Source organism: Canis lupus, chromosome 5 (assembly GCF_003254725.2).
Source record: "Canis lupus dingo isolate Sandy chromosome 5, ASM325472v2, whole genome shotgun sequence".
Taxonomy (NCBI): domain Eukaryota; kingdom Metazoa; phylum Chordata; class Mammalia; order Carnivora; family Canidae; genus Canis; species Canis lupus.
In genome coordinates this window covers 62383885-62410503 of record NC_064247.1, presented here as the reverse complement: position 1 = coordinate 62410503, position 26619 = coordinate 62383885, and the positions used below count along the sequence as shown (strand labels likewise).

General features: G+C 39.8%; 1 protein-coding gene across 5 annotated transcripts in view; it reads left to right on the top strand.

The window, feature by feature from the left end:
- Positions 1 to 26619, top strand: part of RERE (arginine-glutamic acid dipeptide repeats) — a 408927-nt gene that overhangs the window by 2397 nt on the left and 379911 nt on the right. The window contains exon 1 of one of the 5 annotated variants that reach the window (XM_025427257.3): positions 17420 to 17501. The exons of the other annotated variants lie outside the window; for them this stretch is intronic. The gene's annotated coding sequence lies outside the window, so the exon portion shown is untranslated. Of the gene's footprint in view, positions 1 to 17419; positions 17502 to 26619 lie in introns of those variants that run through there. 5 annotated transcript variants of the gene reach the window in all.

The window sequence follows — 26619 nt, the reverse complement described above, 5'->3', positions numbered from 1 at the left end:
TCTCAATTAAGATGAAAAAGATCGTGTTTGAGATTAATATTTAGTAAAGGATGTCTGTGTGTTTTGACATATTAGTGGTCTGATGGCTGATAATAGGTCTGCTGGCCATTGAGATGTCATTTTTTGTTTTGTTTTGTACACAGGGGCTATAAAGACAGATCTGATTTTCTCTTTTGGGGGCTGGTGTAGAGTCTTCGTTAAATACTGGACAGGGAATAGGCTGACCGATCCCACCTGGGTTAAACCCAGCTCTGGGCCAAGGATGGAGGTTGGTGTGAATACTGCGGGTTGCAGAATAGCACCTTCTACTGGTTAATTGCTTTGAAGGATCCTGATGAGGAGCATGGGGGAGGGGATTAACGGCCGAGGCCTAATGATTTTCTTTTGAACGCAGTTGTAGTGCCTTCCTGCAAATGCGACTTCCCTGAGCTGCTAATACACATGCCCTTTGACTGGCACAGATGCATTGAGGCTTTTTACGTTATTGGCTGTGTCTTGACATTAATGTGTTCTGTTGTCAGAAGTATTTACACATAGTGACTTCCAAGGACTCTTCTGAATCGATACTCTTCTTTTATGAGAAACATAGTTTGTCTTGAAATACTAAACAAAATGAAGGGATTTATTTGTGTTCTTGGTGTTGGAAACTGTACGTACACTAGCAGTCTTTAAAAAGTTTTCAGTATCATTAATAAAAAAGTCACATAGACTTACCCTATAGCAAAGAAAAATCCTAGCCCTTGGCTCAGGGGTTTTCTTCTGGGATTTCATGGGGATGGGGTGAGGTGGGTGGAAGAGGAACTCACTGAAATTGGCAGTTTTGCAGATGTAGTGGTGTTACGCTGCAGTAGTGTTGTTTTCAATTGTCACGTAAGTAAAATTAAGTTAGGACGATTTATTCTATGGATTAGATTAAAAAAAAAGAACAGCAGAGGCAAGAGAAAATGTGAAATGAATGTATACACAGATTAACACAGAAGGCCAAATTCCTGGTCAAAGGCTTCTAATCCAAGGTGTAGTTTCAGAGATAATCTACTTGATAAATGCCTGGAAGGTTTTTTATTATCAACACATCCTACCCCATCTCGATGTTTTAATGGAGTGAACTGTTGGAGAGGTTTGCAGAGGCAAAGGAGACTCAGCATAGAATAAACATCTTCTGTTCCAGACTGGCTACTCTAAGGAATGTGATTTCTGATTCACTTTTCTTTCAAAACTTAGAGTCTAACCCCTAGACTCTAAGGGTTGTGTACCTTTTACAATGAAATGTGAACAGTTCAAATGTATTATTTATTCAATGAAAATAGTGTCTGGTAATTTCAATCCAGTATATTCTCTGCCAGTGTTTTGTTGCAAGGTAACTAGAGTAGTTGAGAACTGGTTTACAACATAAAGATAATCCAAGTCAAGAAATAAAAGTACCAGTTACTTTTTCAACTTTGACTTAGTGGTCAGTCAAAACATTATTAAAAAGGACAGTAACCACTGCCAGGTCCTGCAACAATTAACGTGTACTTTTGAACAAAAATATGCCAGGTGCTGTAAAAACACACACGCACATACGTATATGACCTATGCCTTTCTAAAACCAGTGTATGTTGAATAATATTGTGGATTTAGTAAGCACCCATTACTGTTAAAGTTAGTTTTGAATCTTTAACATCTTGTTCAAATCCCAGTAATCAAAAAAACATTTAAGTAGTAAAATAAGTTGTATATACTGAGTTCTTCTGGGAATTCTGTGCTTTCCAACTAACTGCTTTTGGCAGCTTCTTTTGCAGTTGATTTAAAGGTTAAGATGGCAGAAAATTCAGATGTTTAGAGTCATTAGTGTAACATAGCTGTGAACTTCATTACATACACACAGACACACACACTCTGAAACAATACACTATTGTTTTACATAATCACTTTCTGATAACAGTGCTGTGGCTGATCATAGAGTTTTTCAACAACTAGGAATTCCTCTTGAATCATGTTTATGTGATTGTTAATTATTAGTAGTATCTTAGTAGTTATTCCAAATTTGTAGCTTTGCTTGTTCTGTTAGTGTGATTTTGGTGAGCCTGTTGGCTTGTGCTTGATTTCTTGTCTAACAGTTCTAATATTTTTTAAAATAATGAAAAGAATGAGCATTTATGTGTTAGAAAATCGTTAAGATTGCTTAAGCCATTTTAATGAACATTTGACCACAAATTACTCAAACATGCTCAAATACTTAATATATTTACCAGAATGAGGTTTTGCTTGGAATTGTGATTTGTATGATTAACTTGTTGGTGTGCCAAGTGATGTAAGATATACCATGCGTCTGTATATTAGGTAAGTAGGTCAGATAGGGGTGCTAATATAAACAGTTTTTTTGTAAAGTGACCTGTTTGTGTCAGCGTAAAATTATTTTCACTTAGTAAAATTTGCCATTGTATCAGCAACCATAAGCAATATGTTTAATTGTGAAATATTTCCTTATATGGTTATGTTACAAAATGATATGATCTCTAATTCATAGACCACTTGGTATTTGAGGAATCCTCACAGCCTATTTGTCTTGGGCTTTTGCATCAGAAGTTGAAGCTCCTGGCCATGCCCTGATTTAAAACTAGTTGTACATGTGATTTGCAAAGGTTTGGTTAGGCTTATTTGGTTGCAAGAATAGAAAGTCTTCCAAGTCATTTCACATATTGGAGAAAAGAAGAACAGAAATGGAAGCTTGGAGAGTCAGGCCTCACAGAAGAACAAGAACCCCAGATTCTGATTGGCCTCATGGATGCTAGAATATTGTTTGGGATAAAGATCCTGCCCAGCTTTAGTAACCAGATTACCTATCGCCTCCTCAGCGGGAAGAGTTTGTTGAGACATACCCTAGTGCCAGGGCTATGTATGGTTGTGCAGGCTGTGTATAGCATAAGGACACCACTCTAAAGGGTACAGTATTTATTTACATTGTGGGCCTGGACTAAGCCTGACCATGCAGCATCTGTAGACAGAGTCTTGGAGCAGCAGGGGAGAGCCTCTCATACAAAAACCTATTCTAGTACACATGGCCACACACATACTCAACAGAGCATGCATGTACACATTCATTGACACCTATACATGTTGGCCAGGTCCCAGAGGCCTGATTCCTACCGCCTTACTTTTGGGGATGGGGGGCAGGATAAGAGGACTAGTGGTGGCATTTAATGTATGTGGGGTGAATTAAGTTTGAGGGGAGGATTGTGAGCAGGTGAGAATGTGGGCATGTGTCTCATACATGAGCAGCTGCCTAGGGAGGCTCTGGAAACCTTTCCTTCCCTAGGCAAAACCTGTACTGTGGCTGTACTGGCTGTACTGAGGAGATGTAGCCATGCTACAACAATTTTGCTTGACTCCCAATGAGAAGCAAAGACTCTGGCCACTGTTAAAAAGATGTTTGATATATGAAGACATTATTGACGTGAATTTAAATTGGATGACCCTTATTAAACCCAGTGCTAGTGTTCCCCTGCCCTTCATTCCTCTTTCCCTCTCTTCTCCTTCCTTTCTCTGTGGGTCACTGAAGTGACTGAAGGGGTATCATCAGTTTGTGGTCCTGTTCCTTCTGGTTGGATCACCATGTAAAGTTGTTCAGATTAGTTAGTAAAATACTAAGTTAATTTTTTTTAAAGATTTTATTTATTGGGATCCCTGGGTGGCGCAGCGGTTTGGTGCCTGCCTTTGGCCCAGGGCGCGATCCTGGAGATCCGGGATCGAATCCCACGTCGGGCTCCCGGTGCATGGAGCCTGCTTCTCCCTCTGCCTGTGTCTCTGCCTCTCTCTCTCTCTGTAACTATCATAAATAAATAAAAATTAAAAAAAAAAAGATTTTATTTATTTATTCATGAGAGATGCAGGCAGAGACACGGGCAGAAGGAGAAGCAGGCTCCATGCAGGGAGCCTGATATGGGACTTGATCCCGGGATTCCAGGATCATGCCCTGGAGGGAGGTGCTCAACCACTGAGCCACCCAGGCGTCCCTAACTTAAATTTTTTTTGCTGAAGGAAAGTATTGTTCTGCACAAGACACTAAGCTAGGACTGGCCCACCTAATCCTCTGCTATTCACTCAGCTGTTTTATCTCCTGTTTCTTTGTGTCTTTATGCCTCTGCTTCTGCTTCCGCTTCCACTACTAATGACTAATTATATATTTAATTAACGTTTCCCAAGAGAAGATCTGATAGGACTGTTGGTTAAGGGTTTGGAGCCAGACCACTTCTTCAGCTACCTCCGAGATGGCAGGGTGCTCACCTGGCAGAGTGCATACCTGTTGAGGTACATAGTAGGAGACATGGATTCGAGAGGCATTCTGAGACATAGTCTATGGGAGGTAATTTTTTTCTACTGTTATATCCTATCATGTTTTTTTCATCTTTATTTTTCCTGACATCTGGTATGGCTGTTGTTGCTTTTGATAGCTTATCCAACAGTTTATTTTGCTTTAAGAAACTACATTGTCATAAATGGTAGTCAGTTAAGATTTCTTTTCTAGATGAGATCATATTATTACATCTGTCTTGTTGTGTTTTTCCTGGGAATTTACCCACTTACGTGGTGGTCTACCTTCCTGCCTACCCAAGTCCTTGTTTCCCAAACTTTATTCATGGCATACTAATATACTGCAAATATTTCAGGTGTTTTGAGTTCAGGTAAATTTATTTTTATTGTTATTATTTTTTATCCTTTATTTAAATTCACTTTAGTTAGAATATACTGTATTATTAGTTTCAGGGATAGAGTTTAATGATTCATCATTTGCATATAACACCTCGTGCTCGTTATATCAAGTGCCCTTCTTAATGCCCATCACCCAATTATCCCTTCCCTTCACCCTCAAGTAAATTTGTAATGCTTATTAATACCTTAAAGGCTCAGAAATATCCTGTAGTTTACAGAGGGTTTTTTTTTTTTATCGTTTGTCTATTTGTTTCATTTGTTATTTTTTTCTTCCCCAAAGAGTATGTGTGACCTTCTTTTTTTTTTTTTTTTTTTTAAAGATTTTATTTATTCATGAGAGACACACAGAGAGAGGCAGAGAGAGGCAGAGACACAGGCAGAAGGAGAAGCAGTCTCCATGCAAGGAGCCCGTTGTGGGACTCAATCCTGGATTTCTGGGATCATGACCTGAGCTGAAGGCAGATGCTCAACCACTGAGCCACTCAGGCGTCCCTATGTGTGGCCTTTTTATGGGAACTAATATTCTGTAGTTCCCATAAGAACTATAGAATTTGAGGAAACACATGTAAAATTTGAGGAAACACATGTAAAATTAATGTACTTCCAGGGATACAAAATGACTACCTTTTCCTCTTCTGGAGGCTGTGTATGTGTATGTTTTAAGTAATCTCTCCACCAATGTGGAGCTCAGACTCATGACCCCGAGATCAGGAGTCACATGCTCTACTCTCTGATCTAGCCAGGGGCCCCATTCTAGAGTTATTTTTTATTTTTATATCTATAATCCCTCATTCCATCTTTAAATCAGATCAGTCAAATCAGTATTTTCTTTTTTACCCCACTCCACTAGCTATGCACTTATTCAGGATATAGTCACCTCATTTTAAAAAAATTTTATTTATTTATTCATGAGAGACAGAGAGAGAGAGAGAGAGAGAGAGAGAGAGAGAGAGGCAGAGACACAGGCAGAGGGAGAAGCAGGCTCCATGCAGGGAGCCTCACGTGGGACTCGATCCTGGGTCTCCAGGATCATGCCCTGGGCTGAAGGCGGCGCTAAACCCCTGAGCCACTCAGGCTGCCCGATCACCTCATTTTTGATATCTGCAGTGTATAATAAGCACTGGCAAGAATGAACACATATTAAAAAAAAAAAAAGCTACCTCAAGTCCTTGACTGTATAGTTCATGGAGGTTAGCCTTGTAGACATATAAAGATGAGGAGAACAGCTTTCCGGAAATGACTATACTGGCTGTCTTTATACACATAACTGTTAGAAGATAAACATAAGTGCTTTAGAGACACAAAGTGCCATGGGGTTGTCTAATTATTATTATTTTTTTAAAGACTTTGTATTCTTTTTTTTTTTTTTAATTTATTTATGGTAGTCACAGAGAGAGAGAGAGAGAGAGAGAGAGAGAGAGGCAGGCAGAGACACAGGCAGAGGGAGAAGCAGGCTCCATGCACCAGGAGCCCGACGTGGGATTCGATCCCAGGTCTCCAGGATCGCGCCCTGGGCCAAAGGCAGGCGCCAAACCGCTGCGCCACCCAGGGATCCCGGGGTTGTCTAATTAGTTATGTATTGCTGTATAAAAAAATTACCTCAAGACTTGGTGACAGCACAGTAAATATTTATTATCTTATAGTTTCTAAGGTCATTCATTTGGGAGTGGCTCAGCTTCACTGGTTCTAGCTTCAGATCTCTCTTGAGGTTGCAATCAAGATACCAGCTGGGGTGCAGTCATCTGAAGGCTTGACTGGGGCTGGAAGCTCTACTTCCACATGGCTTACTCAGTTGACTTTGGGCAGAAGGCCTCTGTAGGAAGAAGCCTCAGTTGCTCTCTGTGTGGTTACCTGAGTGACCTCATGATGTGGTGTTTGGTTTTCCCCAGGAGGAGTGATCAGAAGGAGAGTGAGAAAGAAGCAACGAGGAGTCTTCAATGCCTTTTCTTCCTTTTTCCTTTTTTATTTTTTAAAAAATTATTTATTTATTTTTGAGAGAGAGAGAAAGCAAGCAAGTGTGTGAGTGAGTTCAGAGAAGAGGCAGAGAGAATCCCAAGCAGATTCCCTGCACAGAGCCCAATGTGGTAATAGGGCTTGATTCCACGACCCTGAGATTGTGACCAGAGCTGAGATCCAAGAGTTAGATGCTCAACTGACTGAGCCCCTCAGGCATTGCTCCCTCAATGCCTTTTCTGACCTAGTCTCAGGAGTTACACACCATCCCCTCTATCATATTGTATTTCTTTAAAACAAGTCATTAAGTCCAGCCCATGTGTAAAGGGAAGGGAATTAAGCTCCACCTCTTGAAGAGAGGAGTATTAAAGGTTTGTAGATTTATTTTAAAACCACCAGAGGGGGATCCCTGGGTGGCGCAGCAGTTTGGCGCCTGCCTTTGGCCCAGGGCGCGATCCTGGAGACCCGGGATCGAATCCCACGTTGGGCTCCCGGTGCATGGAGCCTACTTCTCCCTCTGCCTGTGTCTCTGCCTCTCTCTCTCTCTGTGACTATCATAAATAAATAAAAATTAAAAAAAAAACCACTAGAGGGGGCGCCTGAGTAGCTCAGAGGGTGAGCATCTGCCTCGGGCTCAGGTTGTAATCCTGGGGTCCTGGGATCAAGTTCTGAATCGGGCTCCCCATGGGGACCCTGCTTCTCTCTCTCTGCCTATGTCTCTCTCTCTCTCTTTCTGTCTCTCGTGAATAAGTAAATTAGAGCTTAAAAAAATAAAATAAAACCACTAGAGGGATTCAAAGGAGAAAAATAAAGAAGACTTAAAAATGTTTTCCCTTTTGATTAGTTATCCTCAAGCAGTGCTTTACTTTGACTAGAGAGTAGTTGCTGTTCTTAGAGGAGAGTGGTGTGACCATGACCTCATGTTACTCATCTCCTTCCACCCTTGTTCAGGTATCATTTATTCTCTACCTTCTTTCTATTGTTCTTAGAACAGATTTAATCTCTTCCTTTTTCTTGGAAGAGACAGAGAGGGAGGGGGAGAGGGAGAGGAAGAGAAATCTCTGAGTAGATTCCCTGCTGAGTGTGGAGCCTGATGCAGGGCTAGATCCTAGGACCCTGAGATCATGACCTGAACTGAAATCAAGAGTTGAATGCTTAGCCGACTGCGCCACTCAGGCATGCCAGATTTAATTTCATCAGTTAAGATACCTGCCTTAGGTTGTTTTTTGTTGTTGTTTTTTTGACTTGGCCATTCTGAGTTCCTACCAATTAAGTACCTTTTCTCTTTTCTTCAGGTCTTTTACCTTTCCACTTACTTTAATAACACTTTTTTTTTGGTGGGGGGGTGTTCATTGAGGCATTCTATTTGCATATATGTATTACATCCTGAGAAAAAGAATCCCAGGATTTTTGCTCCTGTGTGTTTTGTCTTGCTTCTTCATGGTCCATGATGCCAGCTGAGGTTGTTAGTACAATGAAACCAAACTAGTGGGATAGGAGTAGTTATTATGCCATTTTTTAGATCTTTGAGTTGCACATCAGATCTGGGGCTGATCACTCCACATGTGTTTAAACTGCCCATGAGGTTCACAGCGATTTTCCCAGCTCCATGAACATCAGTGATTTCAAATTCAGTAATGTAACCATGCTTCATCATCACAGTTAGAAACCGGACAACGACTTTGGAGCATGGCCTAATAAGAACTTGGCATTTGTTCTCTTTTCAGCACTGCTGATGCTCTTGAGAGCATCAGCCAAGACATTCATGTGCACCATTATGGCAGCATTGAAAAATGGTGAAAAGATATTCATATCTTGTGTTAATGTTTATTACTTGCTCTTATAACTTAATGTTAAATCACGTCCTTTCCATTAGATCCATAAACCCCATGAAATCAGAAAGTTTTCCTTTAATTACACCAGTATATATATTTATATGTGGAATTAAATGTATTCTGAAAGACACATTTCATTGTATCTAAGATGTGGTCAGTAGTAAGATGTACCATCATTTTATGTACTGCTAAGAATGAAAAAAAATGCTAACAATTAAACTGTGTGAGACCTGTCTGTAAATTGTAAAGTTCCAGTGCTTTACAAATGTAAACATTGGGCATCTTAAAATCATTGAAAGGTGGTCATGTGTTTAGGCCATTTTTATTTTCACAGATTTATACCCTGGAAAAAATTCCTGAAGATAGATTTTTTTTTTTAAGATTTTATTTATTTATTCATGAGAGATGCAGAGAGAGGGGGAGGGCAGAGACATAGGCAGAGGGAGAAGCAGGCTCCCTACAGGGAGCCTGATGTGGGACTCCATCCTGGGACTCCAGGATCATGCCCTGAGGCAAAGGCATGGGCCAAACTGCTGAGCCACCCAGGGATCCCCAAGATAGATCTTAAAGCGGGTTATTTTCTCTCATAGGAACAGTTCTGTATGTAGTGTTCTTGCCTAAAGATACAGCATGAAAAATTTAGTTATGACCAACAGTACAATAAAAACAGAGATCCTACCATAAACCTGTAGTCGTTATACTGAAATTATGTTCTAGTTCCTGTAGAGTAGGTGTATCTGTTATATATTTCGATTTGTAATATAGTATATGTTTTGTGTATATAACATACAAAAATACCACCCTACTGCATTATTAGTTTGGCCAAAAATGTCAACTTTTAACACTTTAAATACTTTGTATTTAAATATTGCTGTTTCTCATGATTCTGTTGATTTTTTTTTTTTTAAAGATTTTATTTATCTATTCATGAGAGACACAGAGAGAGAGAGAGAGAGGCAGAGACACAGGCAGAGGGAGAAGCGGGTTCCATGCCGGGAGCCCGATGTGGGACTGGATCCCTGGACTCCAGGATCACGCCATAGGTTGAAGGCAGATGTCAAACCGCTGAGCCATCCCGGGATCCCGATTCTGTTGATTAACTTCTCCCTCAGCACTGTTTTCCAGTGTGACCTTGTTCTATCTGGTGTGTCCAATCTGCAAGTTTATAAATAGAACCCTAATCTCTTTCCTGAGGTCCTGATCCATGTTGCCCTCTGTCTCCTTGGATGGCTTTTGGGTACTGAGCCTCAAAATTTACCAGTTTTTGTCCACTCTTAACCATCATACTATGTAACAAAGTAGTTAAGAGCTCAAGACTCAATCTCCAGTCTACTGCTTAATAACTCTGTGACTTTAGGCAAGTTTTCTTAACCCCTCTGGATCTTAGTTTGCTCATCTGTAAAATAGAGGATAATAATAGTACTCATCTAACAAGTTTATTGTGAGGACCAAAGTAATTGATATACATAAGATGCTTAAAATGTATCTGGGAAATAGCAAGGGTTCAATAAGTACTAGCTTTTAAAAACTATTTACTATTATGATTGTTACTTAGAGCTCTAACTTTCCATTGTTTGCTTCCTTTGTTATCTGCAATACTCAATAACCAGGAGATACATAGGAGCAATGGGTCAACTCTTGAGGGTTCACATAAGTTCTAAATTACCAACTAAAACTTTCATTATTTCTTGGATATAGGAAATGCTACAGAATTGTATGTACATGGTTAAATACCAAGTGAATGACACAGACCATAGAGTAATGGCAAGGTTTGGGGTATTAATAAATGATCAGAATGTCATAGCTTAGTTTCTTTTGTGATGTTCCTGAAGGAGATTTATATAAGTAGAACAATGGCAAGTGGGAAATTCAAAGTATTATTTTATTATTAGTTGGGCTTTTGGCCAAAACAGAGCTGTCTAGTATCCTGGGTTGTAGCATATTGCTTAAACCTACAAGCTAGGCAAGGGATCTCCCTTCCTCCTAAATCCCACTATCTTTTTTTTTTTTAGATTTTATTTTATTTATTCATGACAGACACGCACAGAGAGGCAGAGACATAGGCAGAGGGAGAAGCAGGCTCCATGCAGGGAGCCCGATGTGGGACTCGGTCCTGGGACTGTGGGATCACACCCTGAGCCCAAGGCAGATGCTCAACCACTGAGCTACCCAGTCGTCCCTAAATCCCACTATCTTACTATTCTTAGGCTGGCTACTTTACAGAAGACCCAAAGAGAGTAAAATAAGCAAGTACAAGATAGCAAACCCTCATATATATGTATTATATTTAATTTGCATTTATTTATTTTTATTTATTCATGAGAGAGAGAGGGGCAGAGACATAGAGGGAGAAGCAGGCTCCATGCAGGGAGCCCAATGCGGGACTCGATTCCAGATCCCAGGATCACGCCCTGAGCCCAAGGCAGATGCTCAACTGCTGAGCCACTGAGGTGTCCATTTAATCTGCTTTAGTCTTCAAATTTATAAACAAGTCCAATCAGTGTTTTGGACTCTGACTCAATCAGATTAGTATTCCCTCCTCTTAGAGGGGTTCAAGAAGGCAAAGGATGAAGAGAGAGTGCAAGGCATCTTGTTGGTCTAGCTTCTGCTCTGTAGTGAGCTTGGTTTAGCCTGTGAGGAATAACTAAACATGATTGGCCATCTATGATTGGCCATCTGTCTAGTAGCCCTACATTCTGACTTTTTTTTTTTTTTTTTTAAGGACATTCCCTGGAAGTTAGGGCAAACAGCAAAGTATTTTTTTTTTTCCAAAGTATTTTTTAAATTTAAGGATAAGATTACTCTTTGAGATGAAATTAAGGAGAAATGTTATGTGAAAATGAGATTTGCCATTTGGAAAAGTGGTCCACCATTAATGATATGATAGCTGCTATGGCATTTTGGTAATATGCTGATTTTAATTTTGGTAATGGGAGTATAATCTTTGAGGAATATGATTACATATGATTATGTTAGTAGAGCAGAGTTGAAGCCTAATCATGTTATACTCAGTCTGAAACAAGAACATGATAGCAGAAGGGGGATAATAAACTTGGAAGCTAGAAGAGAGGCATTTGGAGTGTTGCCCTCATATTCTGCAACCTCAGGTATATTGCTGTTAACTCTAGGAGGGCACAGGCCATATCTGCTTTTGTCACCTCTACATCCTTTGCATCTAGCATGTGAAGAATGTAGTCGGTATTCATTTGTTAAGTGAATGATTGGATAATATTATTGTATAGTCTATTGAGGTTGACGATGCAAGAGATCTGGCTTAATATCCTGACCTCAAAGAATATTAAGGAAGCTTATTTTTGGACAAATTCTTGATAAAGATATTTTTATATCTCACATATAGTATAGAAAGACATTTCAGTGCTTGTTTTTTGAATCCTCAAAAAAGTTTTTTTTTTTTTTTAAGATTTTATTTATTTATTCACGAGAGACGCACAGAGAGAGGCAGAGACACAGGCAGAGGGGGAAGCAGGCTCCATGCAGGGAGCCTGACGTGGGACTTGATCCTAGGTCTCCAGGATCACGCCCTTGGCTGAAGGTGGTGCTAAACCGCTGAGCCATCCAGGCTGCCACTCAAAAAAGTTCTTATTTTAATCCTAGAAAGTATAAAATTTGTATTAGAAGTTGTTTAATGAAGTAGTATGTTATAAATACATACAGTATTCTTTCTTTGTGGTTTCCCTTGTTTTAAGTAGGATTAGGTATAGTAGTGAGTGACAGAAACCCAGAATAACAATGGCTTGACCAAGGTAGAAGTTTCCTTTCTTTCATGTAAACCATGGACAGCCCTGAGCTAGTATGGTAACTTCATGATCACTAGAAGTCCCAGAGTTCTCCTTTTAGTCAAAGAGCATCTCTAATTTTTGTGGTCAGTTCTGCATTCTCACCAGGGGGGAGGTGGGAAGGGTAAAAGCTGGGTACATCCCCATCTTTCCAGAAGTTACACACATCTCTTCTGCTCTTTCCCTTTAATTATAACAAAAGCACAAGGCCACATGTGGCTGCAAGGGAATCTGAAAATGTAGTCTTTCCTGGAGATGGCTGTGTGCATAGTCAAAAGAAATTGGAGATTTCTTTAGTTTGGAAGAAGGGAAAAATCCATATATTGCAAGACAGCTGGCACTCTGTGCCTGCCTCAAATCCCAAGGGATAACGTGGTATTAACACATTGGGTAATTTGCCCTTCAGTATTTTTTCTAAGAATACCAGCCTCTGGAGTGCTTGGCTGGCTTGGTCAGTAGAGCATGTGACTCTTGATCTTGGAGTTGTGAGTTCGAACCCCATGTTGGGTGTAGAGATTACTTAAAAATAAAATCTTAAAAGAATACTGTCTATTACAGTGAGTTTAGTATTCAGTATAGAATTTTAAACTAAACTTTTTTTGATCTAATGATGGCTTCAGATTTTTATTGCTAGGTAAATTTTCTAATAAGACAACTGACTTCCTTCTGACTTGAACATCCTGATCTTTATAGCATAATCTGCCATGTATTTTTTTTCCCGTGTGATTCTTTAGTTTAGGAATAATGACTGAAATTTCCTAAGTTTTTATACACTATGATTAAAGACCTTTTAGAAACATTTAATTCCTACTATTTATAAATTAGAAAATGTGCATTTTGTTATGATATTGAGAAATGCTTTATTAATACTCTACTAATATTTCTTTTTTTTTCTACTAATATTTCTTAAGATATCCAGCTTTCCAAAATATCTACATTCTTTATTTATTTTATTTTTTATTTTTTTGAAGATTTTATTTATTCATGAGAGACACACAGAGAGAGAAGCAGAGATACAGGCAGAGGGAGAAGCAGGCTCCCTGCAGAAAGCCTGATGTGAGACTCGATCCTGGGTCTCCAGGATCACTCCCTGAGCCAAAGGCAGAGACACTCAACCACTGAGCCACTCAGGTGCCCCTACATTCTTTTTAAATATTTTATTTGTAATGACTTAGCACCTTTTTCGTAGCTTAGTGAGATTTTGGAGTCTTAATGGAATCCTTAAGTGGGTTTTTTTTTTTCTTAAGTGGGTTTTATACTATAAAAAAACTTTGAATAACTTGGTTGATGGTATGCTTGAAAAGAGTCTGCATTTATTCTGATAGTGAACAGTGATTTTTCCTCCCAGAGCTCAGGGTGACTTTAGTTTTGTAAGTCAGAGGACATAGTTTATCTTTTCATCTGTTGGTTGTCATATTTTATTTGCCTCAGCATGTAGGTACACTGTATGCAATTGTGTAATTGTTATAAATAAATTTACTTTTAAATGCTGTTTACAAATTATTTTTGTCACCTTAGACCCAAAGTTAGGGAATGCATCATAAAGTTGTATCTAAGGACTACTTGAAACCCTGTGTAAGAAACTGGTGCTAGTGATAGCCTTTAAAAAAAAAAAAAAAAAAAAAAAAATTGGGCAGCCCAGGTGGCTAAACCAGTGTTTAGCGCCACCTTTAGCCCAGGGCCTGATCCTGGAGATCCGGGATCGAGTCCCACCTCGGGCTCCCTGCATGGGGCCTGCTTCTCCCTCTGCCTGTGTCTCTGCCTCTCTCTCTCTGTGTGTGTGTCTCTTGTGAATAAATAAATAAAATCTTAAAAAAAATAAAAAAATAATTACTTATTTCAGAGAGAGAAAGAGGGGGGGCGGGGAGAGGAGGCTGGATCTCATGACCCAGAGATCATGACTTCTGCTGAAACCCAGTCTAAGGCTCAAACCCACTGAGCCACCCAGGTGCCCCGTAGTGATTGCCTTTTAAGGAGGCATACCAGGGTACCGGGGAGGGGGATAGAGAGGAATCCTTACCTTTCATACTCTTACTGTTTGTGGTACATAAATATTATCTAATTAAAATAAATAGGAAAAACCTGTGCTTTTTATTTTTAGACTCTTGCCATTTTCTTATATGCTGTAGTGAAATATCAGTTTATGTATGAAATGAGGCATACACATTTGTGCTCTTGAGGAGTTTTCTCACCAATAGGAAAAAGACCAGTACACAGTTGAGTACTTGATATAGGAAAGAGCCTCAAGAGAATTAACTTTGGCTGGGGGCATTAGGGAAGATTTGGTGTAGGAGGAGGTATTTAACCTGTGTTTTGAAGAATTGTTAGGATTTGGACATGTGATAAGTAGCTAAGAGGATTTCAGGCAGGAAATTGCATGGAGCAAAGGCAACCAAGACTGGAAAGATGGGAAGTGGGGAGTACTTTGGCTGCTTCTATGATGAGGATTATTAAATGCGTTTTGATTTCCTTTTTTTAAATTCTTTTAAAATGTTCTGTAGCAGATGCAGGCATATGTAGTTCTTTCAACTGCAGTAATTTATATTTGAAGCTGTTGCTTGTAGCTGTTCAGACCAAGTTGTAAGAGTATTTTGAAGAGGAGTCCTTTGGGCTGATTTCTCAAGGGAAGAAGAGACTGGTTTGGCTGGAACCATGAAGCTTTGGAAAAACCAGTTGGGGTCATATAACAAGGGGAGATTTAACACCAGGGGAAGACTTTGAGAGCCTGATTCATTCACATTTAATACAAATTGTAGTTATAAAACTTAATATATGCTCACTGTAATCACATTCCTACAGTTCAAAAAGAGTAATACTTGTTCCCCCAATATTCTTTCAGACATTTTCTATGCATACATAAACACATGTATACATAACTATACATACTATTGTGAATTTTGCTTCTTTATTTAATTTCAAGCACATATTTTTTTTTTAAGATTTTATTTATTTATTTGAGAGTGAGTGAGAACAAAAGCTGGGGGAGGGGCAGAGGGAGAAGGAAAAGCAGACTTCCCACTGAGCAAGTTGCTGGAGGATATGGGACTCCTCCCAGGACCCTGACATGATCTGATCCGAAGGCAGACACTTAACTGACTGAGCCACCCAGTTGCTCAACAACCACATATTCAAGTCAATACCTGTAGTAATACCTCAGGTCTTTTTTTTTTTTTGACAACATAGTGGGTATTGTGTGGGTGTATAATTTCCCATGAATGGACACTTAAATTAGTTCGGGGTTTTTTTTTTTTTTTTTTTTTTTAATTCTTGTACCCATACAGCTGTATAGGCATATCTGTAGTATAAATTCTTAGAAATGGAATTGCTGAATCCACAGGTATGTACATTTTTATTTTTATTTTATTTTATTTTTTTACATTTTTAATTTTTAAAAAAACTAAAAAAATTTTTTGAGAGAATGTGCACACATACAGGTGGGGGGGAGGGGAAGAGGAAGAGGGAGAAACAGATTTCCCACTAAGCTGGGAGCCTGATGTGGGCCTTGATCCCAAGATGCTGAGATCATGACCTGAGCTGAACGCAACTGCTTAACTGATTGAGCCATCCAGGCACCTCTGTACATTTTTAATTTTGAAAGCTATTAGTAAATTGCCCTCCCAGATATGTCAGTGTGCACAAAGAGTGCTTTAGGTTTCAATGTCTTTATTTTCTCACCAACCCTGGGTATTATGAAAGTTTTTAATCTTTGTTAACCTGATAGGTGAAAAGTATACAATATCATTTTAATTTGCATTTCTTTGATCATAAGTTGATAATTTTTTTTTCTTTAAACATTTTATTTATTCATGAGAGACACACAGAGAGAGGCAGAAATGGAGGCAGAGGGAGAAGCAGGTTCCATGCAGGGAAGCCCAATGTGGGACTTGATCCTGGGACTGCAGGATCATGCCCTGAGCCAAAGGCAGACGCTCAACCATTGAGCCATCCAGGTGTCTCCGATGATCTTTTTATATATCAAAATTTAGAATACACATTAAAAAAAAGTTTATATTTATTTAAGTAATCTCTATACCCAGTGTGGAGCTTGAACTCAAGACCCTGTGCTCTTCCGACTGAGCCAGCTAGGTGCCCTTAAAATACACATTTTGTGGATGTTCAGTAATAGAGCCAGGTGGTTTATATTATATGGAATACTTTCTAAGTAACATTTATTTATTTAAAAAAAAAGTGGCTTGGGGTGCCTGGGTAACCCTGTTGATTCAGAGTCTGACTCTTGATTTTGGCGTAGGTGGAGATCTCAGGGTGTGAGGTTGAGACTGGCAATTGGCTCCATGGTGGGTGTGGAGCCTGCTTAAGATCTCCCCTCTCCTTCCCTCCCTTCCCCTCCCTCCTTATTTTATTTCTTTGACAGAGTGAGAGAGCACAAGCAAGGGGAGTGGGAGAGGGAGAAGTAGGCTCCCTGCTCAGCAGGGGGGCTCAATCCCAGGATCCTGGGATCATGACCTGAGCGGAAGGCAGATAACTGACTGAACCATCCAGGTGCCCCAGATTTTCTTTACCCCTCCCTCTCCCTCTTCTCCAAACAACAACAACAACAAAAAACAACCAACCAACCAACCAAAAACCTTTATTAAGATCTAACTCACATACCATAAAGTTTACCCTTTTAAAGTATACACCCGGAACGCCTGGATGGCTCAGTGGCTGAGTGTCTGCCTTCGGCTCAGGGCGCAACCCTGGAGTCCCCAAAACACGTCCCACATCAGGCTCCCTGGAGGAGCCTGCTTCTCCCTCTACCTGTGTCTCTGCCTCTCTCTCTGTATCTCTCATGAATAAATAAATAAAATCTTGAAAAAAAAATGCATTTTAAAGTATATACCCTGTGGGTTTTAGTTATTTATTTTAAAATTGAGTGCCAACCATTGCTTTATTATTTGTAGTAAATAACTGTCAGGCTGAACTTGAGGTCTTCTCTTTCTTGCCAAACTAATCAGCATATTAGGCTCAAAATATGAAATGGGAAATGCAACTTTTGCTGTTATTTTTCTAGTCTGTAGGCGTCTTTCCAGGAGTGCAGTAGTGCTAGTTGGGTTCTGACATGGAATTGTGCATGACAACTGCTTTGGAATCTCAGTGCTGTGAGTGATTTCTTTTAAATAACTCATAGTTGAAACTGATTTCCAACTGTTGGAGGTGGTACAAATTTTCGAGTTTCTCTGAAAAATTTTAAAACGTGAACTCTGACATGAATAAAGCTTTTGAGGTAAAAAGATTTTTAAAATATGGTGTTTAAAATTAGTCAGTTTTTTTAGATAGTTGATTCAACTCCTTTGTAGTTACTCTGATCATTTTTTATTTCAGAGACTTCTTAACATCTACTAATGTGTGTATGTGTGTGTTTTTGATATGGTGATTACATTGTTTCACATTAAGAACAGTAATGTTCTGGCCTGTATGTGTTCCTGATTATAATTCACACAGATATTTTTGGAGAAAAGCATACCGGTAATTTGTAAGACTGAGTTTTTTTAATTAAACTTTTTTTGTCTTATGTGTTTGGCTCCCATCTAATAGGGAGCTCCTGTGCAGGGACTCTGTAGAATAATGGCCCTTGTTATTGGCCAAGTCTAGGACCCTCATCTGTGTGGTGGTTCCCCATGGGAAAAGATGTCAACCCAGGCTCATGGTATAGATGGTTTTCTGTTGATTTTGATAGAATCGAATGTATCATCTTTTTCTTTTGATTTTATAAAGTCATAATCATTTAATTTCCTATTCTTCTTAGTAAAATATCCTTAAAATTGTGATTCTCTGCACTTTAACCCTCCCATTTTCCATTATTTCTCCATCTTTTTATGCTTCCTCTGTTTGGAAAGTTATTTATTTATTTTTTAGAGATTTTATTTATTTATTCATAGAGATGCAGGGAGAGAGAGATAGGCAGAGACACAGGCAGAGGGAGAAGCAGGCTCCATGCAGAGAGCCCGACATGGGACTTGATCCAGGGTCTCCAGGATCACGCCCTGGGCTGCAGGCGGCGCCAAACTGCTGTGCCACCGGGGCTGCCCTGGAAAGTTATTTTTGATTAGTTTGGTTTTAGTCCTTTAAAATTTCTCATCTTTTTCCTCTTTGACATCTCTTTTCTTGTTACTCATTTTTTCGTGTTTTTGGATTTTTTCCTACTGTAAAGTCCCTTGGTCTTTGGGTTGCAGCTTTGATTAAAGTGGATTTTTTCTTGGGCTTTTAATTAGATTTTCTTTAGTTCTTCATATGGAGCTTGACGCTGATGTGGACTGACAGTTGGGTCAGTGGCCTGATTACTTAGGATGAGACTAATGTGAACATTGAGTGGTTCAAACATAACATTCAGCTTAGCTTGTGGGCGTTTCCATTTCCACTTGAGGGCTGTTTTCTCACTTAGAAACACTGTCCTAAAAAAATAAAATAAAATAATGAAATTCTTGGGTAATATGTGCATTTGAATCAATGTGAGATACTGTGAGAAATGTGAGAAACAGTGTATATTACTCCAGACACAATAGTTTGCTCAGGGTTAGGATGTTGATTTGATAGGAGGGAGTAATTGGGTCTTTTAAACACACTGTATATGTGCTGTGTCATTCATGATTTTTCTTGCTTCCCCAAAAAGTCCTGAACCATGATAGCCTATGAGCATTGTAAATGCTCTGGATGTGTGTCTTCTAGTTAGCATGAGAAGACCTGTACCCCGATTCTGTTTGTGCTGTGGGCTCCAAGTGTGATGAAGTGCCCTGCCTCCCTAGCTGTCAAATGGTGACTGTTGTATTAGTATGTACACTGAAATGAAAAAAATAGATAGGAGATACTTTGAAAATATAAACTTACCCTGTAAGTGTGAAGTACTTTAGTTTTCCTTTTCTTTCCCAGGAACTCAGGGCTGTTGTAGCCCACAATCTTGCCTTAGTCTAGCAATATTTATCTTCTGTAATGTTACCTAGAGAAGTCCACTGTCATCTTGATGCTTTTCTTATATCAGCACTACATGCAGATATATTTGTTCCAAATATTCTTTTTTTTTTTTTTAAAGATTTTATTTATTTATTCATGAGAGACCCACATAGAGGAAGGACACAGGCAGAGGGAGAAGCAGGCTCCGTGCAGGGAGCCTGACATGGAATTTGATTCCGGGTCTCCAAGATCACGCCCTGGGCCAAAGGTGGTGCTAAGCTGCTGAGCCACCCAGGCTGCCTCTGTTACAAATATTCTTATGCAGGTACTAATAACTGCTCAGTAAGCCTTCATCTGCAGTAGAGAACTCTTGTTTGCTTGTAGGTGTTTTGTCCTAAAATAAAAACTTTTGTTTTCATTTTATGACTGGAGACATCAAAAAGACATTGTATGAGTGGGATAATGCATTGCGTTTTCTTTTTTAACAAACTCAGCAATTTTTTAAATTATAGAAATCTGTAAATATACCTTTTTTGTGGTAAATAAATGGGGATAGCATCAATAGGTTATTTGAGTTAGGAATGGGAGCAGGTATCAGCTTTTCCTACCACCTCAATTACAGGCCTAGGAACTTATATTTAATTAATTAGTTAAACATTTTTATTTATCAATTTATTTATTTTTAAGTTTTATTTATTTGTGAGCAAGAGAGAGCATGAGTGGGGTGTGGGGCAGAGGGAGAAGCAGACTCTCCACTGAGCAGGGAGATCCTGGGATTCTGGGATCATGACACTTAACCAACTGAGCCATCCAGGTGCCCGTGTTTATGAATTTATTTTAGAGAGAGGGGGAGAGAGAGTGAGAGCATGCACGTGCATGACTGGGAGGGCAGAGGGAGAGGGAGAGAGAATCTTAAGCAGACTCTGTGCTGAGCACGGAGCCTGGACCAATCCCTCAACCCAGAGATCATGATCCAAGCTGAAACCAAGAATTGGACACCCAACCAACTGTGCCACCTAGGCACCCCTATTTATTATTTTTTCCAAATATTTATTTATTTATTTTAAAGATTTTATTCATGAGAGAGAGAGAGAAAGAGAGGCAGAGACATAGGCAGAGGGAGAAGCAGGCTCCATGCAGGGTGCCTGATGTGGGACTCGATCCCGATGTGGGACTTGATCCCGAGTCTCCAGGATCACATCATAGGCTGAAGGCGGTGCCAAACTGCTGAGCCACCCGGGCTGCCCTATTTATTTAAGTAATCACTACCCCCAGTGTGGGGCCTAAATACAACTCAGAGATCAAGAGTTGCATGCTCTTCTGACTGAGCCAGCCAGGCGCCCCAGACCCAAAAACTTTTATTTATTTATTTTATTTTTAATTTTTAAAAAGATTTTATTTATTCATTCATGAGAAACACCGAGAGAGAGGCAGAGACACAGGCAGAGGGAGAAGCAGGCTCTCTGTGGGGAGCCTGATCTGGGACTCCATCCTGGTACTCCGGGATCATGACCTGAGCCAAAGGCAGATGCTCAACTGCTGAGCCACTCCAGCATCCCAGACCCAGGAACTTTTATTATTATTATTATTATTTTTAAATTTTTTTATTTATTTATGATAGTCACAGAGAGAGAGAGAGGCAGTGACACAGGCAGAGGGAGAAGCAGGCTCCATGCACCGGGAGCCCGACGTGGGATTCGATCCCGGGTCTCCAGGATCGCGCCCCGGGCCAAAGGCAGGCGCCAAACCGCTGCGCCACCCAGGGATCCCGGAACTTTTATTATAAAGAGAGGAAAAGCTAGAGTTAGCTTGTGACTCTTGAAATGATTTTAGAGGCCATTTTTCTCTTCCAAGTTGCTTATTGTCATCTAATTGTTCAAGAAAGAAGCTCTAAATTTTTTTTTGCTTAGGAGTCAGAGATAAATTAGAATTAAAGCAATTAATATTAGTCTTAATTTGGATCATAATATTGGTCTTTTATGGGGGGTTGGAGTAGGGAGTCTGTACTGTATCAGGGGAGAGTTCTGTGGGTAGTTGCCTCTTTCCTGAGGTGCTCATATAATTTGTTTTCTCATTTGGTTTGTATATTTGGGGTAGTTTCCCTTTAAATGGTGTGACCATGTTTTTGTCACTCCCCTAAAAATATTAAGGTGCTGGCAGATTCCTTGTGTCCCCAAAGTCCATTTTCCTTGGGCCTTGCTCATGTTCATGCAGTTCCCTAGGATGCTATTTGCAAGCCTTGCTGATGTGGGGCTGGCTTTGAAATTCAAGACATCTTTTGAGAATATCAAAGGACTGTAGGGGATGGTAATGTTAAGATTGTAAAGTGCTTGCAGAGTACCACATGCTGTTGATATGCTTACTATAGTGATTTATGATCCTCGGAAATTTAGGCCTTTGATACAGCTGTCATCAAGGTGGGCCTCAGCTTTGTCTGCATTGCTCCAAAATGATTCACTTTAAGCTCCCAATATAAAAATAGACCCCTGCTTCTCTAAAGTACTCCTCAGCCCCCCTCCCAGCTTCTTTAAACTTTCTCAAAATTGAGAGAAACTACTGCATATAAGACAGCATTAAAAAGAATCTCACCTCTGGGGGAAGTGTTAGAGATTTGAATGTTGCTAAAGCACCAAGGAGGGAGGAGTTTGACCTAGTTTGCACTCATCTTAACATTTGTTAAGAAAACTCCAGTGATAATGGAGTTGGTATGGCTGCGTTTCTGAGGTTTGGTTTTCACTTTATTATTATCTTTTTATGATTTTTACAAAAGATTTTATTTATTCATGAGAGACACAGAGACAGAAAGAGAGAGGCAGAGACACAGGCAGAGGGAGAAGCAGGCTCCATGCAGGGAGCCCAATGTGGGACTCGATCCCGCGACTCTAGGATCACACTCTGGGCCAAAGGCAGGCTCTAAACCGCTGAGCCACCCGGGGATCCCTGGTTTTAACTTTAGATGCAGTGACAGTCATCTCTTTTTTTAGGAAGTGATTGTCTAGGAGTAACTATGTGCACCCGTGGGACCCCGTTAGTCACTGTGGAACTCACAGGGATGATTTTTGCCTCCTGTTCATGGTGTTACTGAAAAAGGAACTGTGGCTATTTTATATAATTTTGGACACAAGACCTGTTGTTTGTATCACATTGAATTAGAGGGCAGTATTTGAAATTATATTTCAGTGGATATTATAAGAGGGTCTGTAAGAATAATGGATGACTATGAAACTGGCCAAGTGCATAGTTAAAAGTATGTTTCAGAGATGAGGTTAAACCTGCCGTGTTTGTGACTACCTGCTTTCTGCTGTGAATTATTGAACTGACATTTGTTTTTAGATGCATGGAAGAAGTTACACACTTGGTACCCTTCCAATTATATAAACTTAATGGATTATAAAAAAGATGTAACTTGTGCTTTATTAAGTGAACAAGGCTCTCTTCTCACTTATCTTTTTTCTACGAAGCTTGTTCTGTTGATGATAAATTCTGGGAGAATATTGTTTTAAGTTTATCATGATGATGTACTTTATTTGTCCTTAAAAGGTTTCTGAAGAGCTTTTTTTCCCTTCATATTTTCTATTTTGCTTGAGTTTTAGAAAATTGTAGATTTGAAACTAACGTCTTTTTCTTCTCACATAGAGTATGCTCCCTTTTCTTCTCCTGTAGTTTTTATGGGGGCCCAGGAATGATGTGTTTAATTTGAAAAAAAAATTTTTGGAAGAATCATACTGTCCATGTACCTATACTAATCATGAAAAGGAAAAATCAGTTGTTTTTCTGCAATGATCAAATAGGTGATTAATAAGTGAGATGATGGTTTTTATAGAAATGATCTGTAATTTCAGACTTCTATTTGAAGGCTGCTCTCATCCAAGTGTCCTCTTTTCTGGTGGTCAGCTGAATGACATTGGGTCATTCATTCTGTATCACTGTTTCTGGTGCCTCTTGCAGGGCTCAGTATTCTTAGACACACTGAGCACGAAGATGGGTAAGACGTGCCCCTGTGCTGACAGAGATCCTGGGGAAATAGATGGGAATAAGAATCACTGAAACACAGTCTGAAAAGAATTATGTAAGAGAAGTAGAAACATCATGCTGGCCCACAGCCCAGAGTGAGTGGTGTGCATGCACCGTGGACATTTACATAGTGCTTATGGACATCTTGCCTGTGTCAGCAAATGGGTCTTCAGCCCCGCTTTAGGCAGCTACCTTTATTATGGCTGTGTGGCCTGAAATAACTGGGGTGAGGTTTTTCATGTCGCTAAAGGTTTCTAGGGAGAAGAGGATAATCTCTGCTAGGAAGAGGTTGGGCACACTAGCTCTGTCTTCACTGAACCTGAAATACCTTTCTATATGTCTTGTTTACTTTAAGAATATACTTTCAGGGGCACCAGGGTAGCTTGGTTGGTTGTGTGGTTGCCTTAGGCTTGGTTCGCAATCCCGGGGTCCTGGGATCAGGCCCTGCATTGGATTCCCTGCTCAGCGAGAAGCCTGCTTCTCCCTCTCCCTCTGCCTGCTGTTCCCCGTACTTGTGCTCTCTCTGTCAAATAATAAAATCTTTTAAAAAAAAGAAAAAAGAGAACATACTCTCAGAGCTTATTTAAAATAATTTTGTTCATTTTTTCCAAGTCCCCTTTTTGGAAAAAGAACTGTTTTTAGTTAAAGAATAAGGTGTCCAGGGTGCTTGGGTGGCATAGTCAGTTAGGCATCCAACTCTTGGTTTTGGCTCATGTCGTGATTGTGGGATCGAGCCCCATGTTGGATTGTGCACTCAGTGCAGCATCTGCTTTGGATTCTCTCTCTCCCTCTGCCCCTCCTACTTGTGCTTTCTCTGAAATAAATAAATAGATCTTAAAAAGAATAAGATATCCTATACTGGGAAGACTTAAGCATTGCCCTTGGCCTTCTCTTCTGCCTTGGAATCCTGCAGATTTTTTTTTTTTTATGGTCACGTGCTATAAATAAATTAGATGCTGATCTGCTTTGCATGTTTTCTTCCTTGGGTGGCAAGGGACATGATATTTTAATTTTTCAATTCATTCTCCTGCCAGCCTTTCTTCCTCCCTAAGTAAGAAGTAATGCCTGACCTTTTTTCTTCCTGGAGAATGGATCACTGAGTTTTCACAAAAATTAAGATATTGTTGTATGGAGGGTTTGAAGCATTGTTTAAAAATAAATTTATTAAAAAAAATCTATTAGCATTGAAAAAATAGCACAAGGATCACCTTGGGGCTTTTACAATTAAAATCTAAGCTTTTAGTTATTACTTTAGTATTTCTTTTACTTGCATTAGATCTATTTATTTACAGATAGATTGATTTATTATTTATTTGTACTATTATTTACTATTTACTAGATAATGTACAAGGTGCTGGGGAGACTTGGAATATGGTGATGCTTGCTTACCTTAGGAATCAAGTAATCAATCTTTCTTCTTCTATTTAGGTGTTTTTGTTATTGTCCTTTTAACTGTCTTGCATTATCAGTATTTATGCTCTGTTTCCTGTCCCGATGGAGCATGTAAATTAAGTCCCAATCATGGTGCTTAAACCTATAGCTCCAGAGAGGAGCAGCTGGCACTGAATTCTGTCTTGCTTAACCTTCCACGCAGGGACTGTCAGCCAGCCAAAAGATATTGGATATTTGTTTTCTGAGTTTATTATTGATATAAGTGAGATGTAAAATAAAAGTTTTGGCCTACCTTTGGCCTCAGAAGTTAGGAGGCAAGCCTTGTAAGAATACATTTAGAGATTTCTAGAACAAAAGTGGAATATAGCACTACATATTGTTTAGCATAAACATAAATATGTAAATATATAGTTGAAATATTTTTTAAAGATTTATTTATTTATTCATGAGAGACACACACAGAGAGAGAGGCAGAGACATAGGCAGAGGGAGAAGCAGGCTCCCTGTAGGGAGCCAGATGCAGGATTTGATCCCAGAATCATGCCCTGAGTCGAAGGCAGACGCTGAACTGCTGAGCCACCCAGGCGTCCCTATATAGTTCAAATTTAGGTTAACTAGAGATTATTATGGTTTAAAGAATTTGAGTATTTATTGGAAAGCTAAGAGCACAGCCTTGAAGAGTGGGTGCTGTTTGAATAGGAACTGGGAGAACAGGTTCTGAAGGTCCAAGCAGGGGGTCAGCCTGAGGCAAGGCTGAGTGTGGTGTATACAGGGTCAAGCAGAAGGAGGCTTGCTGTATTGAAGAATCTGTGGGCAGGAATAGACTGAGATACTTTTGGTGGGCCAAATGCAGGAGGCTTGGAATGCTAATTAAGCACAGAGTTCCTGTTGGCACTTGAGAAGAATGGGGTGTTTGGGTTGGGGGTAGAGGTAATAAAGAGATGGAGGAGGTCTGAGTACTTCTGGCTTAGTACTTCTGGGTTGGGAGGTACCCTGGCCAAGCTGGGAAGGATGTGTTTGTGCACTTGTGTGCTGTGTTCCTGCACAAATTGTTTCCTGTCCTTACTTGTATTTAGTCAGAAGTCCAGATAGACTGAAGGAAACAGAAGAGCCACAGAACAAAATAGGGCTTTTAGAAGTCTAAGTGGTTGGTTAACTATCACTATTGGATTTTATTTAGTATTATAATTCATAAAAAATAAAGAATATACTAAAAATCCTACCACCAAATATAGATGTTATTTTATAAATGTTGTAGACTTAATTTATGTGCTCCATTGGGACAGGTTTTTTTTTTTTTTTTTTTTTTTTTAAATAGGAGAAAGGGACAGAGGGAGAGGGTGAGATAATCTCAAGCAGACTCCCTACCGAGTGTGGAGCTTGACTAGGAACTCCATCTCATGACTCTAAGATCATGACCTGAGCTCAACTCAAGAGTTGGATCCTTAACTGTGCCAACCCACACAGGCACCTTTCCATTGGACAGTTTTTTAAACAAATCACAAAAAATAGTATATGTATGGCTCAGTTTTATCTCTTTTCTTGCCTCTTACCTAGATATCAGTCTGTTTCATACCTCTTTATCCACCCATCTGCCCTAACCTCTCCCCAACCCCTTTCTTTTGGCTATCTCCTGTTTATTTTTCAGTTCTTAGTTTAGGCATCCTTTCATCGGGAAAGCCTTTCCTCAGGGTCATACTTAGCTATGTTCTCCTGTGGTACCTGGACTGTCTGTCCTGGGACATCTCTCCTGATACTGCACTGTGATTGTACACTCAGCCTCTCTTTTGGTCTTTTTTTTTTTTTAAGAAGCAGGCTCCATGCAGGAAGCTCAACGTGGGACTCGATCCCAGGACCCCAGGATCGCACCCTAGGCCGAAGGCAGGCGCCAAACCGCTGCGCCACCAGGACTGCCCCTACACTCAGCTTCTGCTACTGTGGGAGCTCAGACAGCTCAGGGACTAGGCTTCATAGTTGTTGAGGCCTCTTCTGCCAGGACCGGTCAGACCCATGCCTTGAGAGTAATAAATATACAAGCAATGTGGGGA